This window comes from Antennarius striatus, chromosome 18 (genome assembly GCF_040054535.1).
Source record: "Antennarius striatus isolate MH-2024 chromosome 18, ASM4005453v1, whole genome shotgun sequence".
NCBI classification, from domain to species: Eukaryota; Metazoa; Chordata; class Actinopteri; order Lophiiformes; family Antennariidae; genus Antennarius; species Antennarius striatus.
The window spans coordinates 17800550-17806783 of record NC_090793.1 but is presented as its reverse complement, the minus strand read 5'-3'; the positions used below and the strand labels follow the sequence as shown (position 1 = coordinate 17806783).

Below are 6234 nucleotides of genomic sequence, written 5' to 3'. Positions count from 1 at the left end.
TGTTGTCGCACTCGATAGTAATAGAATATCATCTGGAGATGACACAATGTGCAGGATAACCAGACAATAATGCATCTATCCCTTTCCTGAGCCAAGCTTAATACTTTGTTTAGGCTACTTGCAATAGAAATTATACAAGCCTTTACCGCCACTTTAAAATCAATCTGTAGTTTTGCATATTGAGGGTGGCACAAGAACACAGGACTCAAATGCATCAAAGAGATCATGGTTCCACTGGGCCTCGAACCCAGGACCTTCTGCGTGTAAAGCAGACGTGATAACCGCTACACTATGGAACCAGTTAACAAGCTAACTAATTATATATGATTTTGGAATCATCTATGTAAACTTTGGCCACTGATTTTGTAGACTTATGAGTGCCAGTCCATGCCTGACTTAGAACCAATGGCAAATATCCCCACTCTGTCTGAGTGTGTGACGAAGTCATGACTTTCCAGTGATTAACTAAACTGTTCTCCAGCTGAATGGAGAGAGAAGAAGATGACGACAGTCATGAGGATGATTATACAAGCATTGCTATGGGAAGGAAAGTGAAATGTGTCGATGACTACTGCTGATCTGATGAATGTGTTCAGTCAGAGTGATGGTGCATTCAAGTGACGAATGTCCATGCAAGAAGCATGACTTCAAACACCTTGACAAGAAGCTTGACCTCAATTAACCTGCCTCAGTTGGGAAAAGTGAAAGGATGCTTGTCATGTTTAAATGATTTTTCATTTTTTTCATTGAGGACACAAGAAGCTCTTCCATCATCTCACTGCTGGACTGATTCCCAACTCCTGCAGCAGCTCACTCATTTTATGAAGTGACACATTTCCTTTTAATCCATTTCATTCAGGAGACCTGGCAACACTCCATCCAGAGAAGGACAAGAGCATGTCCAACAAGCAGAAGCAACTGAGAGAAATACCTCTTGGGCTGAAAAGGACAGGTTACTTTCTGACCTGATGTTTGAAGCAGATACAGTAAATAAGATCATGCCTTGGTCTTTCTTTATTAATTAATTTTGATTCTTTTTAATATATTTTAAGTTTGGATGTTATAATTTTTCATTTGCATGAAGATTTTTTAGAATAAACGGACTGCAGCTGCCTACATGCTTTAGAAATTGCAGCATGACGCACCTGTGTGCACTCGTGCGCCCCCCTTCGGTGAGGTGAAGTACTGTCAGATTGTTGTCTGCCATGGATTGCCCTGTTTTTTACATGCGGTTTTATACGAACACTAGCTTGAAAAGTGCCTGAAAAATCATGGAAATAATTGGATTAAAAAATAAATTTCTATAAAGTACAAACTCTATGTGTTTATTATGTTGTGGTTTTGGGGTTGTTGTTTTTTATTAATGACCACACATCCCTGCCACTGCTACCACACTATGATCCCTCAATGATGTCCTTCAAATTTAGATTATAATCTCCCTGATCTGGATTATAATTTCAAGATATTAACTGTTGTGCTTTCAGTGATTGTTTCGATGTAAACAGGTTCTGTATTCCAGAAATGAGACTAGTTACTGTATTTTTTATTTACTTTTACATATTTTGACCTCACTATTTTTAATGGATTTTCTATAATCCCACGAAACGTGTCATAAATGTGTAAACCACAACTTTGCTGTGGTTTAACGTGAATAATTATGGAACAGCATTTTGATGAACCTAATTGTCAGCACCAGCTGTATGAGGCCGATCTGATCTCAAGGGCAAAGAGGGGGGGATGGTTGATGTTAGTGGAGGTGGTGGTGGTGGTGGTGGGGGGGGGTGGTGATGAGAGGGAGCATCTGTCTGCATGGTGACGTCACCCCGCCCCAGCCGCTCCAAGCCTTCTCTTGTGCATAATCCAGCGTCCGCCCGTCCGGGAAGATGAATCCAAACACTTTGATTCCGTATCGTGTATGAATAATAAATCTACACACCGTTGTGCGCCATCCGGGGGTCAGAGAGAGGACGGTGGAGAAAAAAAGAGATGAAATCCGTTTTTTGTTTTTTTTTGCAGCAGAAATTGTATTTTTGAGAGGAGAGGAGAGGAGAGGAGAGGAGAGGAGAGGAGAGGAGAGGAGGACTTTGGGATGGACCCTGGAGGAGATAATGCGTCAAGGAGGAGAGCATCTCCGTTTGCTGCAGATGTCAACACTCTTCATCTCTCGGCGGTTTGATTTATTGAGCGCGTTCACCGAAGCCTTTGTGTGTCAGACAGGCGGACGCGGGTTTTCTTCTTCTTCTTCTTCATGTCCTCGCTTGTTTCTCTTTAAATGCTCATTGTGTTCTCTTATTGTCTAGCAGAATGTCGCTCAAGCTGCGCTGGAACACACAGGCTCATGCTGCATGGTCCGGCCTACACACTGTAATAATGTCTCCAGTTTGACAAGAGCATCCTTCAGTCAGATGTAAGACTCCTGTGTGTGTGTGTGTGTGTGTGTGTGTGTGTGTGTGTGTGTGTGTGTGTGTGTGTGTGTGTGTGTGTGTGTGTGTGTGTGTGTGTGTGTGTGTGTGTGTGTGTTAATCATGAGGTACAATGTGTGCAGATCTCAGTGGTGTGTTTACAGTGTAGGAGGAGGATGTTTTCATCATGCTATTCATTCGTTTAGATTAGAATAACATTTTAATATTGTCATAGTGACATTTCATCTCAATGTGGCTCCTGAAACAAGAGGTCCAGAAGCTCCCATTTGAATGTGTTTACATTCATGAAGGAGTCCATCAAATCCGGTCTTAGCCTCATTTACAGTCCTGCAGTCTGGGCTCTACTCTGTAATGGCTGCGTTTTTGATGTGTCCTTGACATGACATGAAAAACAGAGAAGCAATAGCATTTGTGTTAGTGCAGGGTTTTAATAGTGAAATCTGTCAGCTGGTACGCGCTTCACGGCTCTGGCAAATTATAGAGTTGGAGGAAGATGATTATTGGATGTTTGTGTTGGCTTTTTTCCCATCAAGAAAATTTTTTCCACATATATCTTGAGTGAATTTGTTATTTATAAGTATTTCATTTAAAGATGAAGCAGTTATGATCATTTACAGGAAGACATTTCTGTCATATGTTCAAGCAAGAAAAATTGGACAGGTGGAGCAGTACAACTTTGTGATTTATGATTTTATTTTTAATACAAAACAATTTCGTAAACAAGTTTAACCTAAGCATTATGTCATTATCTTCCTCTGTGAATCTGGGCTTCCTCTTTCAGTGTTCACAGTGGACCTTGATTTAAAATCTGTCAATTAAGGCACGCGGTGAATGCCAAGAGAGGAGCTCGCTGCTCCAGTGTAGTTGTACACTGTTGTGTCATTTGTGTGCTTTCTGTCAGAGGTTAGCATTTTGTTTCCTATTTGTCCTGCTTTTCATCCTCATTGTTTGTGGTCTCATACATCTCACTTCTTTACGTATAACACGAATAATATCTGTTTTCTGTTGGGGTTGTTTTTTTTTGCCTCTGGCCTTATTAAAATCCACTACATGTGTGAAATGACTGATGTGTAAATTCTTCCATCAGCCTCAAAGTGGACATTTGATGACACAGAAATTAGCATTTTCTAATAATGCATAATCACCATATTTCATGTTTTATGTGTTAAATCTGCAGTGGTGGGTGACTCATTCAGCAATGTATATGATTAAGATAGTGTTAAGCTGCAAGCAGTAAACTGATGATTGTTGCAGTTGACAGCTGTGCTGACGGCTAGTTTTATTATTATATATTACATATGTTTTTACTATATATGCAAATGATTTGCTTCTTTTATTAATTCTTTTAATTCTTTTGTCTGTCATACATTTTATTGTATCGTTTTATTGAGTAAACCAATGGGTTAGTTCACTTAAATATTGTAATGTAGAAGTAGAATGAAGCAGAAAATGTAGTACCACCATTGTATTGTATTTTCCCATATATTAATTTATCTAGTCAAAAAAGATAGACAGAAATGTACATTATGTTTGGGTCAGGTAGAAGTCCGTGATTCACTCAATCGTGTTTCCCAGCTGGTGGAAACCAGAACTGGATCTTTGATAAAGGGGCAGAGGTTGGATGGTTTTCTACATTTTAAAACATTCTTGGCAATTATAGAAAAGCTTTTTGATAGTTTATGAAGAAAGTGGATTGGTAGGAAATAAAAAACAACAACACCACTATTGCATTTCTAGAATAAATATTAAACCAATAGTGATCTAGATGTGATCCAGTTTCTGAGGGGACATTGTCATGGTGAAGTCACACTTGACCGTCACACGTGAGTCACACTATTATGGGAATTTACAACCTGATTTACGTTGACGGAGGTTTCCTGTCTCTAAGAGTTGTTTCATTACATTGGCTAATAATTAGTCTTTGAATTTACATCAAAATCATATTAATTTATTCCTTGAAACTGTACACACTAATTTATGAGCATTCATTTATCTCTATTTGAACTTGTATTTTTGGGCCATATTAAACATTTTGCACCTCAAAGTGGGTGTGTATTATTATTATTATTATTATTTTAGTAGTAGTAGTTGTATTGTTTTATTAATTAGACATTTATTGCTGTTTGATACATTCTAAGGGTGACAGGTGGTTTAAAAAGTGCAATATCGTATGAATTAAGAAGAATCAATGAATGACCTCGACCTGGACGACCAAGAAATACTGTATCACATGACGTAAAATTTGGTTTTCAATTGGTTGTTGTTACAGTACATGTAAACAAACTTGCTAGAAAAGGTGAACCAGTCTAATCTGAACTCAAATGGCTGTTAGCTGTCAGTATGGATTGCTCTACATTTAGTCTGCACCAGCACATGCTTCAGGATGTGTTAAAAATCCTGTCTTACTGCAAGTCTACAGTGTGAACAACTCCATCCATGCACACCCACAACACACACACACACACACACACACACACACACACACACACACACACACACACACACACACACACACGGATGACATAAGCAAGATTGTCCTCTGTCTAGTGATCCAATCCAATGCCAAAATATCTGTCTGCAGTATTAATCCTTCTGAATCAGGCAGGAAACATTTTGAATTGCACACTTTATAAGAAAATATGGTGGAACCTGGAGCACAGGACTTTTTTTTAAGGTTTGAAATGTGATTGTGGCCTCGCGATGAACTGGCAACTTGTCCAGGGACTTGTACAGGTTGTACTTGGCGACTTGTACAGGTCGTGATCATTATGGTTTCTGGATGTAGCACCTGAACAGGCTGAAGAGACATCAGAGGACACAGTGGAATTGCTAGGACATGTTCTGTTCTATTTAAAATCTACACACTAAACTGTGTTCAACCCATTAACTAATATGTGTTTTGTTTTTAAGGAACAATTCATAAAAACAAAGTTCTGTCAACATTAACTCACATTTCAGCTGACAGTCAAGAGAACAGTTCTCGACCTGTACAGAACAATACTAAGCACATCAGCGAGTACACTTCTGCTTTTTTGCTATATTTACTGGGTAATGGTTGGGTATATTTACTCCAGCCATTGTCATAGCATTTTTCTACATACAGTATATGACCACAATATTTGTCAATACAACCATTGTCATAGTATTTGTCAGTGTTGAAACTGTTAATAGTTCACCGCTCTCCTGTATAACAGATAGAGGTAAGTCTATGATGGAATTAAAAACCATATCTGTGGAGACGGTTAAAAATTAAACTAAAAAAGTTAAACTTGAATTAAAAAAATAATTAAAATAACTTTTGGAATAAACAAAATCTATATGCCTAAAACATAAAAGCTAAAATATATTATGGTCTAATTTAATGTAATTTTCTCATCTCATTCTGTGTTATGATGAGCTTATAACAAAATATATTCAAATTATTGAAAATGAATTTAGATTTTTTTAACACAATAATTTGAAAATAAAGTCAATTATTATGCTGGAGTGTAACAAAGAAACCTTTTTCTCCTTTCGGTCTTTAAAACATTTAAAATTCAAATTTTCACTTAACTGGGACTTTTTCCAATGCAGTCTTGTGTTGCAAAAAATATATCTCTTCTATTATAAACTCGCATCTGCATATTTTGGTGACATTCCATATTAGTGAAACTGCATGAAACGGAGTTTGGATCTGTAAAGTGAGGCTGTTTTGTCAAGATTGACCAGTAGGTGGAGCCATAAGCTTACATAGAGACTCAACCGAATGGAAAACAATAATTTCAGATGAAAAGATACCGGATGTTTTAATTATTTCTCTCTGTTATTATTC

At 37.8% G+C, this 6234-nt stretch overlaps 1 non-coding gene across 1 annotated transcript; it reads right to left on the bottom strand.

Moving 5' to 3' along the window:
* Positions 1 to 226: 226 nt before the first annotated feature.
* trnav-uac (transfer RNA valine (anticodon UAC)) lies at positions 227 to 299 on the bottom strand. Its single transcript has one exon. It is a non-coding gene; the product is annotated as a tRNA-Val (tRNA).
* Positions 300 to 6234: the final 5935 nt, after the last annotated feature.